We start from the raw sequence: 13,654 nt of genomic DNA on the forward strand, positions 1-13,654 counted from the left end.
TTTTTTATTATTAGGAGATTACAATCTACATAGCGAGATCACCACCAATGTAGACACCTCGATGCTTCTGACGGACCTAGCTGCCTTAGGACTAGAGAAGATCAATGTAGGTCCCACACACCTTGCGGTTCACACCTTAGGTCTAACCCTGACCGACTCCTCTAAAATTGGCTGTGAGGCCCCCTGCCCACTCATTTGGTCTGCTCATTCTCTACTTAACTTTCAAATAAAGAGGCTTGGGGCCATTCCAGCTCCCACCAAAGCCTCCTGCAGTCTTCAAAGACAATGCCATAAAATCACGCCAGATTGCTTCGCGGACACATTCCCGGCCAATGCCAACATGTCATTAGGAAACACCACAGATTGTTTGGCAAGTGACAGCACTATAGTAGAAACATTTTTAGATCAATTGGCTCCATTAAAATCATACTCCAATCTGACCAGACGCATGCATGTTGTATGGTTCTCGCCAGATATAAGGAAGGAAAATAGCCTCTGCAAAAAGTTAGAAAGACGCTGGGGTCTTTCCCATTACGCTAATGATACAAATGGGTATAAGATCTCTCTAGCCCATTATCATAAGAACTTAAAGAATGCATGTAGACCCTATATTGAATCACAACTTAGTCAGGGAAATCCTCTAAAGAACTCTACCCCATCCTCAATTCCTTCACGAATCCCAAGGCCTGTCTCAATGAAGTAACTCCATCATAAGAACTCTGTGATAAGTTAGCCAACCACTTTACTTAGACAATAGAGATTCTTTATGATAAAATCATTAAAGACAGGGACCTGCTGAAGGGCACTTCAACCTTCCATCCCTCACTCTTACCCAATGCGCATTCTCTGGGAAGCTTCCCCCCTCTTACATCTGATACTGTGAAGATTCTGCTGAAACTGTCGTCAGGCTCTCCTCAGGATATTCTTCCTGCTAAAATATCTTCATTACTGCATAAACAGCTGTCACCTGCCATTTACTCAACTCTCAATCTTTCCTTCAGCAAGAGCCATTTACCTCCTGAATGGAAGGCTGCCCAAATAATCTCCATCCGGAAGAAATCCAATGCCCCGCGGGAAGATTTATCTATCTCACTATCTCTCTGCTACTGTTTCTGTGTAAACTCTTGGGAAAACACATTAATAAACATCTTTCCGTATACATACAAGCAACAGGATGCCTCGACTCCTCTCAGTCTGTGTTTCGGCCTAGGTTTAGTACAGAGTCAGCACTGATTGTCGTCACTGACAACCTAAGACAATCCCTGGACAACGGACAAGCAGCACTATTGGTGCTGCTGGTTTTGTCAGCGGCATTTGACACAATAGCCCATTCCATCCTACTTAACAGACTGAGACATATTGGAATTCACGGTCTAGTCTTTCAGCGGCTCTCATGTTTTCTAACTCACCGTACTCAAACTATCAACCTCGGCAGCTTCCGTTCTCAAACTTTGGAGTTGACCAAAGGAGTGCCACAGAGATCCTGTCTCAGTCCCACTCTGTTTAACATTGATGTGGCTTCTCTAGCGGATTTACTCAGGGAACGGGGCATCATTCCAATCTCATATGCCAATGACACCCAACTTTTAATGGTTTTTGATAAAAGAAACTCTCCGAACAACCAGTTGACCTTCTCCGAAGGCATGACAGCCATTGCTGCCTGGATGCGGAACAACGTCTTGCAGCTAAATGCACGGAAAATGGAGATCATGTTATTCAGAGAAGCTCCTCTGCTCTGGTCCCCAGAATGGTGGCCTACTGAACTGGGTGCTGCCCCAGTCCCGAAAGCCGTGGTAAAAAAACATAGGTTTACATCTGGATCAAAAATTCACAATGAAGGAGCACGTCATAACCACCTTAGGCTCATGCTTCCATACTCTAAGCATTTTACGGAGGGTTTTTCCTTTCGTCCCTCTGACAGTATGTAAATCACTCCTTCAAGCATTGGCAATACGTGGCCTAGACTACTGAAACACTCTTCTGATTTCTGCTAAGGAGTCGTCCCTCGATAGACTGCAGGTGGTCCAAAACACCTTGTCTCCAACTCCCCGTCCAGGACCACCTCTTTTCCGCTACTTCAAGAATTACACTGGTTACCAATCCGCAAGCGGATCAGATTTAGGATCTGCTGCACTGTGCACAAGGCACTAAATGGTAATAGCCCTAGCTACTTAGCAAATAGACTCTCCCACTATCAGCCTTCCAGAACACTCCGTTCAGGCTCTAAGTCGCTTCTTCTGGTACCTCGTGGTAAGAAATCCCGACAGGCGGGAAATTCTTCTACTATCTAGCCCCCTCCTATTGGAACCAACTTTCCAGCCGCCTCTGGAAATGTCCAGACTATCTCCTATTCTGTAAGCTCCTTAAAACTGAGCTTTTTTGAAAATCTTTTTTCTCCCTAACTGTTGCACCTCTGTAGCGCAGAGATATCCCTCTGGGGGTGATTCGGGCACTTTATAAGTCATAGAAATGAATAAATAAATACCATTTTATGTTTCTGCTTCTCGCACTGCGAGAAAGCAGAAGAGTTTGGTTGGGGGTGGGTGGGTGGGCAGGTCTGCTCTAGGGCAGGGGAGGACTGGCTTGCCCATTGCTGAGGGCGCTGACTGTTTGGTCAGCCCTCTGGGGCTGACCAAACCAGTCATGCGCACTCTGCCTTTTTTCCATGTAGGCTGCATTCAGCCTACATGAAGAAAATGGCCTCCGCATAGAAGCCTGGCTGATCGGTGTCCCGACCAATCACAATGCTACCATTGCAGCTTTGTGATTGGCTTAAGGGAGGGGAGGGAGGATGTCTGCTTCCTGTTCAGGAGAGGAGCAGAGACGACGCAGGACTGGGCCCGGTAAGTGACCCCCTCCCCTTACAACACCCTGCCCTCCCACTCACGAGTCATTCCGGCTGTGACTGCGCCTGGCGCCCCAATCTGGCATCGTGGCTTCAGTGGCTGAAGAACCGAGGAGAGCGACCAGCAGAACGCCCCTCACCTCACCACTGGTCCAGGGCTGCACCCCGGTTGCGGTCCCACATGGCCACAGCCTCTGGTCGGAAGCCCACGGGGCACCCGCCACACTTCGCGCAGCGGTCTCTCCATCTCCTTCACGGTCTCTCCACGAGCACAGGTTCAGGTGAGCCCGGGCCACCACCACAAGCCGGCTCTGCAGCTCAGTCCACTGGATTCAGTTCTCCAGCCTGCTTCACTGAGGGCGTTGTCCACAAAGCACCATCGTGAGCAGCCTCGTCGTTCACCCGCAACTGTGCTTGCTGTCACTTATTGGAACACCCAACAGTCCAGACTCACACGGGGGTGTTGAGTGTACATGTGGGGTTCCCCCTCTCTGCTCCTAGCCAAGGATGTTGCTTTTTGTCCGGATATTTGGCGGGTTGAGGTACCGGCGGGCAGAGGAGAACTAGTGTGCGGCCATCTTGCTGTGAGCTCTCTAGTGCCCCCCCTTCTCCCCATATCCTTATTAAATGGCTGCAATGAGCTTGCATGGGCTAAAACTTTATTACTTAAATTTATAAAGTGTGATTTGTCCTTTAAATTGCTGGAGAAGGTCCTACCTAAGTAGAAATATGTGTATACTATTTCCATCCTTTCACTACCCAGATACCAGTTGTATTTTAGTGCTCTTTTCTCTCCACTAAAAACTAAGGGCCTGATTACGAGTCCGATGGTTGTAGGACTGACACACTTGTGGTGGCAGTGGTCCGTCCACTGTATTATGACTACAAGTAGTCATAGCGGCGGAGGACCACCGGCTGCGCCAGGGAAAAGTCGTTCCCTGGTGGTGGCAGAGCTGCACCACAATGTAAGACTGGCACAGTCCCGCTGAGCATTTTATGAGTTACTGTGCTGCCAGCCATTTCATGGCAGGAGCCCCGCCATGAAATGGATGGTGATGCAGGGTCAAAAGGGGCCCTATAGGGCCCCCATTGCCCCTGCCATGGGGATACATTCAGGGGGGCACAACATGTGCCTCCCTGTCTTTATTCCCCCAAAGTTCCAGCACAGCATGGACATCACCGTCCATGCTGTGCTGAAACTTTTTTGCCATTCCGATTGCGGTGCCTGTTTTCCAGGTTTGTTATGGAAAAGGCAAAGGACCATCCGCCTTACATGAGTTTAACTCGTAAAAAGGCAGGCAGTCCTTGTGCGACTTTGGTGGTGCTGTGTCGGCGGAAAGCCGGTGCAGCACCTCCAAAGTCGTAATCAGCACCTAAGATTTTTTCTTTGTTATGTTAATCTTCAAAAAGTGCTTTATAGCATACTTATGTGGCACCATCAGGTATATTAGAAGGACTATAGGAGTCTGTTTGAACATTATTATATTGTATGCATACATGAGGGTATTCCTCATGCTTGGCTCCTAGGTTCGGGGGATAGTTTTTTCCATCGAGGAATTGCCGTAAAAAATATGTGAGGTAAAGTGAAAATAACAAGGTGCTAGCACACAATCCTGTTTTAAACCATTTAAAGTAGAATGAGGGCTAGAGAGACCTTTACTATCCCCCCAATAACATTTACACCATGCTAAGGAGTGAAGAGAAACAAGTCACTAAACTGCTTGGAATACCCAGTGATGACAGTTTCAACCATAATGTTGGTCTGTCCACATTATTGAATGCAGTCGAAAATGTAATAAAAGCAGCGTAGAAAATTAACTTATACCTTACTACATATTTGTCTCATAAACACTGCAACACTGCAGTGTTATCTGTAATGGACCGTTTTCCTGTAACACCAGATTGTCTAGTTTAATAATATTTGCTTCCTGGACCCAATCCTCCACGTAGTACAGTATGTTCAGGGCCAAACAATTTCTAACTGCATCTAATAATGCAGTTTGACCATAATTCCCCGGAACTTGCCTACCTCCTTTATTATGAAGAGGGACTACAACACTTCCTTTTCAAGAATTTGGAAGATGGTCAGCAGAACAATAGATTATAAATAAGGTGCCCATCAATTTGGTCCACACTTCAGAATGGTTTTTAAACATCAAAATCAGAATTTCATCTGGCCCCATTTCAACAGAAACTCAGCCTTTTCTGATATACCCAATTATCTGGTCGCATAAAGTAGGATAAATAGACTCAGGCACTAAAGATGCCTCAAAACATCTTTGTTTGACTTATAAAGATCCTTAATATAGTCAGTTCCTCCGATACCTCATTAGCTGCCAGGCCCTTTCTCAGACCAGTATTAAGGGCTACTATAGGCCAAAAGACGGTGAGCTTTTCTCTGATGCCGCTTGATGTAAGCAGGACCAAAGAAGTAGGTTTTTCTGTTTACGCATTACTGACCTTAATGGGCTTTATTTTTCTTCCTTCAGAGATTTTATTCTCTTTTTGAGAGCCTTTGAATTTGTATTGTTTGCAAATTAGATTATTTATTTCTGTTGATAGCGGTCTTTCCACTTTTTACTTTGTTGACCTTCCATTTCAATGTCTCTTTTATCCAGATTTTTTTTTTTAACAGTTTAACCACGTCAGCCATGAGCAGTTCAAAAGTGGTAATGGAATCATCCATCACTATCTCACTTTGGACAATTAGGAATGAAGCAATCATTTAGTTAAACATAAGAATGTTATGGGGAGTCCAAGATAATTTTCTATTTTTGTTATTGAATATCCACAATCCCAGAACCAGTTTCCAATGACTAGATCCTGTTTTTTCTGGAGATAAATACAAGATGAATAGTAGAAGAGTATGGTCGCTGTATAGTGTATCTATTTCAGAGAACTATGATATCAGATTGAAAATTGCATAAAACATGATTGTGTAATCTGTTATCGACGAACAAAAGGGACCAAGCCTAGTGGCTTCAGCTGAGATGTCGGGATCTTTTTGACCATTTAAAGGAATTGTTCCCAATAACTTTCATTCTTCTAGAAGAAGAGTGCCTCATCTGTCACTTGTGCTATTTTTAGAGATGAAGCCTCAGGAATATTCCAGCTGTCCTCAAGCTCTGAGCACCTTTAGAGATCCATAAGTGTGCTAGAGATGTTTACATTAAAGTTGCCTGTGATTGATATCCAAGGGTTTTGTCCTCTCTTATTTTATTTGTTGACACAAATATTTCTTTGAGAATTTACTTATTCCGAGTACCTTGAGGCATGTATACATTATACATTAAAAACGATGAGAGAATGACCATATGATTTATACACATTTGAAAGTATGATTTTGAGACATTGGAGAAAATGATTTCCTAGCGGATTTGTTGAGTTTTCCAATCAAACTCGATTGCGAGTAATATTGCCAAGCCTCCTTTAGCATGACCTCTATTTGTTGGCATGGCAGTGCAAATAAACACATAATAAGAATCAACTGTTTTATCATCTGTGGTAAAGTTTCTTGGAGACAAATTAATGCAGACTTTTGAGATCGAAGATAATTTATATTTCTTTCAGAAGTCCCAGACAAGTTCCATGAGAGAATAATGATATTCTTGCCAAACAAATCCGAGACTTCAGCGCAACAGTTTTGTTACTATGCAACTCTTCTAGGAGCCATTCCCATAATGCATCTTTCTGTATAAGATGTCTAAACTGCTGCTGCTCTTGTGTTATCACAAATCTTCCAGCAGCCCTCTCTTCCACTCTAACTGACTATGCAAGATTGTGCGGATCGGAAAGTTGGTCTGAGAGATGATGGTTTGTATGATAGAAACTTTTGAGAATAGAGCGATTCTTGCTATCACAGTCCCCTCTGTGGACAATTTGTAAGTTTATTGCTGAACATATATCATATCCGTTCTTCATTAAGAAGGATAATATATGTAGCCAAACTAGACTAAAATATTACTCTTGCACAATTCAAATTGTTCTTTTTGGGAAATGATTCTCTTTTTATTTCAGTTAAGGAAATCGATTTCCAGGGGTATAACAGATATAATAAACTTAGAATCTTAGCACTGTTTAGCCGTGCTTCTTCTTCCATGAATAAAGAGCTGAATTATATTGTGGTAGTAGTAGACAATGTGTATGTATACTTTTAGGATGTTATCTTGCTTGCTGGTAGGATTTTAAATGACCTAGAATTACTTGCTTCTTTTTTAACTTGGACATCTGTTAATGGAAACCCAAGTAGCTGGAAATTGGTGGCCAAAGGATTAAGAGAAGAACTTTTGCCATTTTCGGGTTTTCCTGAATTAGAATTCCACACAGAGATTTCTTGAGAGAAGAAATGGGCTTGATAAACACTGACTAAACGTGCTTGAATTTATTTTCCATGGAGGATCTAGTCCCATCCTCCAATTGCATGTACATCTTAATAAATAATTCTTTTATAAGGAAGCAGGGACTCTGAATGGGATCATCTTCAAATCCTATTATAGTAGTGTCCTCTTGAAATCGACCTGCTTCTAAATTTACTACTCGCATTGTGCTGGTTGAAAGGAATATGTTGGCTTGAGGTTGTATCCTTTGGGGAGTCTCTGCAGCCCTCTTCAAGATTGTATTTGAAGCCTAAACACTGAACCTCACCTTTTCTCCTGCCTCTTTTTGGTATTCTCCTGTTTGGTTTTTGCCTTTTATTTCTTTCCTGGTTTTTCACTTTTTCCTTAGTAGTGACAGCAGAAACCTCATTTTATATTATTGTTATTGTAGTTGAATTATCTGCCTGAGGAAGTACAATCTTTGTAAATGTTGTCCCTTTTTTCACACATATACTGTAGAGGGCACATTCTCATTTAGGAAACTCAACAAACTTTGGTCGTTTCCAAAAACTTCAGATTGCTCTCTTTGGCTTTATTTGAAGAAGCCCCATAGAGAATAGATAGCATTGTTTTTGTGCCTTTTTGACTTCTTACCTCCTTAGTGGAATCCTCATGTGAACTAATGTATCTTTTGTCTTTGTTTTGACACTTTTTGTTTTTAGGCGTGAAGAGTAGTCAACTTAAGATAATAATTTCTGCAAAGACAATTTTGGAAGAGACACCCTTTCCTTTTTCTGGGTTAGTGGTAAGAGTATAGCAGACAGGGTTTCTAAAATATGATAGAGTATATGATTGTTTTCTCCAAGAGTTTTAATAAAGAGTTCAATATGCCATGAGGATAAGAATGGCTTCATTTATGACCTTAGTTTCCCGGTTGTTAAACAATAGAGTTTAATGGGAGCTCAGGTGTATGCGAGAGGTCATCAAGTGGAAGATTACTACTTTCGGATACAGAAAATGTCTTTCCAGGAGGGGGAGTATCATGAGTACTCTGCATTTACCTCCATGTCTGTAGTAGATACCTTAAAGAGTCAATGTCCACGTCTGGTAAGGTGTTGTCCTTCACCTGCCCTTGCAACCAAGAGGCAGTATCTCCCTTGTGAGAATAATCTTCGTGGGGTTTTCACATTGAAGAGTATCCACCAAAGCTGATGAACTCAGGATGATATTGCCCTCAACAGGGATTTGAAACCTGGAATTATCTACCACTGTTTTTGAAACATAAGAAAAAATGGAGGATTGCATGGCATTCTTTTTTTAAAGAAAGATAGAATCTGTGGCACATTTGCTAATGCTCCAATTATGTAATGCTCTGTGTCGTACCTCACTAGTGCATTTATAGTGAAGCGTGGCACTGGAGGATTTTCTTGCCCCTCCCTCAAAGGGCAACCCCAGGTCTACCGCAGCCTCAGACCCAGCCACAGCACACCCTGCCACCATCAACCGAAATCAACAGAGAGATAAAGGTGAGGATCAGACCGCTGTCAGAAGTCTGGAGCAGCTAGGCTAACCTCATAGATGGACTCACCATCCTTTATTCACTACCTGTCTTCTCTGAGACCGTGGATCAGGGAAATCAGAGAGGCAGAGAGGTGCCCACCGCTCACCAGCATCACTGCCAGAGGCAGCTAGTAACATTTGAAAGTAGTTGGGCAAGTGAAGTGCCCCACTGCTTTCCAAAAACAAAATAAAACGCCCCTCTTTTAAAACCCGAAAATAAAGCACCCCCTGACTCCAAAATGTCAAAATAAAACACATCCTCCCTCCAAAAACCCATAATAAAGCAACCCCTCCCTCCAAAAGCCCTAAATAAAACAACTACACTAACATTTAAAATAAATTAAATAAAAATAAATGGTACTAACCCACTGCTGCATGTCACCCTCGGTGTTCTGAATCTGCAGTCTGCTGTGAAGCTCCCCTAACCAATCCAGACGCGCATTCAAGCAGTGCGGCGGAGGAAACCGGAAGCGAGTAAGGCACCGCTTCAGGAGTCACATAGGATTTATTCCCAGTGAAAGAACCAGAAAAAAAGGTGCCAAGCCTACCACGCCCACCATGGAAGACAGTCTTCCATGCAAAGACAAGAACACACCCTAGGAAACCTAAAGATTTCCACAAGAAATTATACATGTCCCTCAAGAACATTATTTACCCTGAAAAAGACCTTCAACCCAACCACCACCCAAGTCCACCCCTGAAGGTCGAAACACTTTGGCATAATCCAAACAGAGGTCAAGAGCCAACATGAACAATTAGCTGGTGCACATGAGTCACCACAAGGAAAGCATAACCAAACAATTTATCAATTAAAGCTTTGACTTCCATAGGGCCCTCAGAATAGCGACAGTACAAAAAAATATACGAGGACGCAACACCAAATAACAGTAGGACACAGGACACACCAACAAGATATCTAGTTTAATTTGCAACAGGTTGGAGGAGCAAGGTATTTGTAAATATATTTAGTGTATGTGCAATGTAGAAAGACGTCTCTTTGTGTATGGATTGTTTCTTTGTAAGTTGTATTGTCATACATTGTCACTCAATGTTCTAACCTTCATCATACACCAATTGTTTGTATTTTGTTACTGCTGTATTTTGTCACAGTGAAGTATGTAAGTCTTCTATATATATAAATGTGAAAGTATGATACAAAATCTTCAAAAACATAAAAAAGATAAACATCAAATCAGTCAAAGGCCCAGCATACAAGTATTTATTTGATTTAAAAAAAGTTGGGATATACTTGTAAATCAGAATACAGGGAACCCTACCTTTTGTGAAAAAATAACAGTAGAATAGGAAACATTTATTCTTTGAACTGGAGCAGGGAGACTCATGTAGATCCCTACTCAGAACTTACAGTAATTCATGGTCTGGGAGGCATTGCACTGTATTGACTATTAACCAGCAGGAGAGAAGCACCAGCATTGGATGGAGCAGGTTGGCCTGACGCTCCTTCAGACCTTACTGGTGTTGGAGTGCTTTACAGAAATTAAAGACTTAGGTGCTACAAAAATAAACAATTGATACGCAGAACAGGTATAAGAAATAACCGAAAGACACATTATAAGATGTGCAATTTAAAACTACAGGGCATGCAAAAGTTAGGCGAGATTCCGGAGGCTGCCTAAGTGACTTAGTTGTAAGGCAAACCAGTGAAATCAGACAGTGAGAGAGGCAGAAGCTAGGCATCCTAGATTTCCAGATTCTTCTGAAAAACCTTAGGAAGAATCTAGGAGAGAGTCAAGGAAAGGTAAAAGCCAAAGGGCGTGAACCACTCCCATATTCTGGCATCTTGATAATTTCAGCACAGCATGTGGTCTATTTTAAATGCTATAAGAACATTTTTTTTGTCAACCAATTTGGTGATCTACGCGTTTAATACACATGACGAATGTTTTACACATTTTTCGACTTCAACTGCTTATTTATAAAATATACTCAGCAGAACTTAATTGCTGCAGGTGCATCTTGGTTACTGTGATGTCTTAACGCTGCGTGTGTATTTATATATATGTAATGTATAAACGGTTATACAGACTCTGCAGGGTGGGCCTGTGCAGGAAATGCTTACAAAGAGCAATTGATTTCTGTTTTCGAAAATCAAACTCCCGCTTTGGAAGTGTGTTTTAGGAACCCTCAGCGGTTGAACTGGCAGCAGACAGATCCTGCCAGCAGGGCAGGCATCTCTTACTGTGGTGCTCTGCTGGGACCAACCATCAGTAAATAGATGGCCCTACTTGTCTCTTTGTCTGCATGACAAATTAGCCAAGCAACAGCACAATGAACACATACAAGCAGTGGCAGTTGATAATCAGGAATCCTCCCCAGGGAGAGCTTTCCCAGAGTCTACCTGGTATTTGTTAGGTCAGAACACCACCAAGAGCAAGTCACCTAAGAGAATGCGAAGAACTTCTCATACTTGGTGCAATTTAAATCACCCATCCTGAAAGCCTTTTTGATGTGTGGTCCTAAGGTCATAACTACATGCCTTGGGACAGCTTCGTTTTGTATATATCCAGGAAATGGACTTTCATAATGTGCAAAGCGTTACATTTTTTGCCTGCTTTAAAATTAAATTAAACATTTTGGACATGGTTGCCTCGCTTATTGTGGAACAATACCATAGCATCTGCCGCAACATACTTAACAGTGGGAGAAACAAGAAGATCTCCAGGTATCTCTCACAAAACAGGCATGAGCCCACCCACTTAATGTACCTTTTCTAAATGAAGAAAGACTTGGATAGTGATCATACCCTCCTTTTCAGACAGGGTTCGCTAAACTCTTTGTGATTAGGAGATTTTGGTGCAAGGTCATTCTTTCTAAATAGTGCAATGAAATTTCCATCCGGTGGATCTGCTGAACATAATGCCAAATAGAAAATATGAAATTCCGTTTCTCTATGCTTTCTTATGTTCCCTTTGAGTCTTAATAAATGGCTGTCATGTTTGTACCTTTTGCTTTAAATCCATGCAAAATAGTTTGAGGGGTAGATAGGCCTTCCTGTAAAGTGTTTTTAATTGTAGCTATTGCTATAATCATTGTTATCCATGAAAATCTATAGCAGGGCAATTCATCCACAGAAGCTGTGGTAGCTGATGCATTATACAAGCCTAATTCATTCTTTCCTGTTGTTGACAAAGATCTTACTGTGTGGTCCAGCCCTGGGACTTTGCTAAGAAGCATAAAACTACTTACAAAAACTTGGTGAGATATCTAATTATTTTGCACAGTGATTTTCCCTTCAATATTTACTTTTACTTTGACTATAATGAAACATGCTTTTGTTCTGTCGAATAAAGACATGCAGTGAGCCACTGAGGCAGTTATGCCGAAGGAGAGAGCATAATCCAGTTCTCTAGCCATCAACTCTGCTGCCGGACAGTGCCCAGTGTATGTGCTCTGCCCCTTAAAACATGTAAAAATTGGCTATTTCCTAATTTTCATATTTAACTCTCTTGTAAGGTCATACTGTATCGTTTAGAAACTACTCTCATGGCATGGAAAGTTAAATATCACCCGTGGACTGCAGGATTTATTGTGCCATCCACTAGTTTGACAAGGAAATAAGGGCTTGAAGCCTGCCATTGCAGCCTGCTGCTGCAGTTTAAACCTGCAGACTGGCCTGTCAAAATAACCTTCTTGACAGGGGGGGGGGGACTTACTTTTAACTATTAATAAATCATCCCTATGTAGATTAAATTACAAGTGAACAAAATAGTTCAACCAATATTTTGATTTTATTTATTAAAGATCCAATTAAATAGTGAAGTTAGATTTTTACTAAATATTTAGGAAAGGGAACTTTTAGAATGTTGCCTTTTTTGTCTGATGCTCCTGTAGGCTAATTTGCATTAGCCTACCAGCAGCTTTACTGTCAGTGCCTGACCTTACTGAATTGTAAAAAGTGCTGCCAAAGCAGAACAATGGCTTAGCACTGGTGACAGGATCAACCATGCATGTCAATCTGCCAAAGGGGCAACCTTGCTGGGCAAGAAAATTAAGTTGGTCCCGCTCTGAGCTTTTTGCAGCTCGAAAATCCTGTTCAGTGGACCCTTGCAGCAATTCTATCTAACTTCGATGTGACCTTCCCACATACAGCCTGAAGCCTTAGCTTGGTGGAGAATTCTGAGCTCCAAAATCGAGACTAACACTAAACTTAGAAATCTCACATGGCAAAGGCACTAAAAGTATCCGACTGACAAGAACACTACCCTGGTTGCAAAATGTGAACTTTTCCTGCCTGAAGTTTTTCTTGTCAAAACCAACGGCTTTAGCAGGCCCCCGTGCAACGACTTTTTATTAACTCACTTAGAGTGAGCATAAGGAAGGGTAGGTGTTATAATAAAGATGAACTCTGAGGCAAGGTAAGTTCAAGCGTCTTTATTCTGTCATCCACTCTCCGTAACTGACAGCCTGTCCAACATTCCATGGTGAACTCTGGAGGAACGTTCCAAGAGGGTGGAGGTGGCGGGGGGAAGAGAGGGAGGTACCAACAGGGAAAGAGAAGAGGAAAACAACAAAGAGGAAAGTACCAGGGGGGGAAAGAGGGAGATTACAACAGTAGGTTATGTCTAAAACTTAACTGAAAAGAGTTTTATTTACTGACATTTTACATAAAAGACCAATAATACATATACTTTACGTCAGTGAATTCCAATCTTGTCCCGGCATTTCCACAGATCGATCAGTGCAAAACAGGCATATGCCCTGGATGCAGAAGCAACTATCATCCAACTGGTGCAAATGTGTTTTTTTGTTTGCATTGTTGGGTGAGTGTAACTATGTTTTTTGCTTTTTTCCGATTGTCTAAACGTTGGTACAAATCTGCTCCTCAGCGGTGCGATGTTTCCGAATCTAGACATGAGCCAGATTTTCACAAGACCAGGGCAACCTTCAGCACATGTTGATTCCAAAGCATGCC

This window comes from Triturus cristatus, chromosome 1_2 (assembly GCF_964204655.1).
Source record: "Triturus cristatus chromosome 1_2, aTriCri1.1, whole genome shotgun sequence".
NCBI classification, from domain to species: domain Eukaryota; kingdom Metazoa; phylum Chordata; class Amphibia; order Caudata; family Salamandridae; genus Triturus; species Triturus cristatus.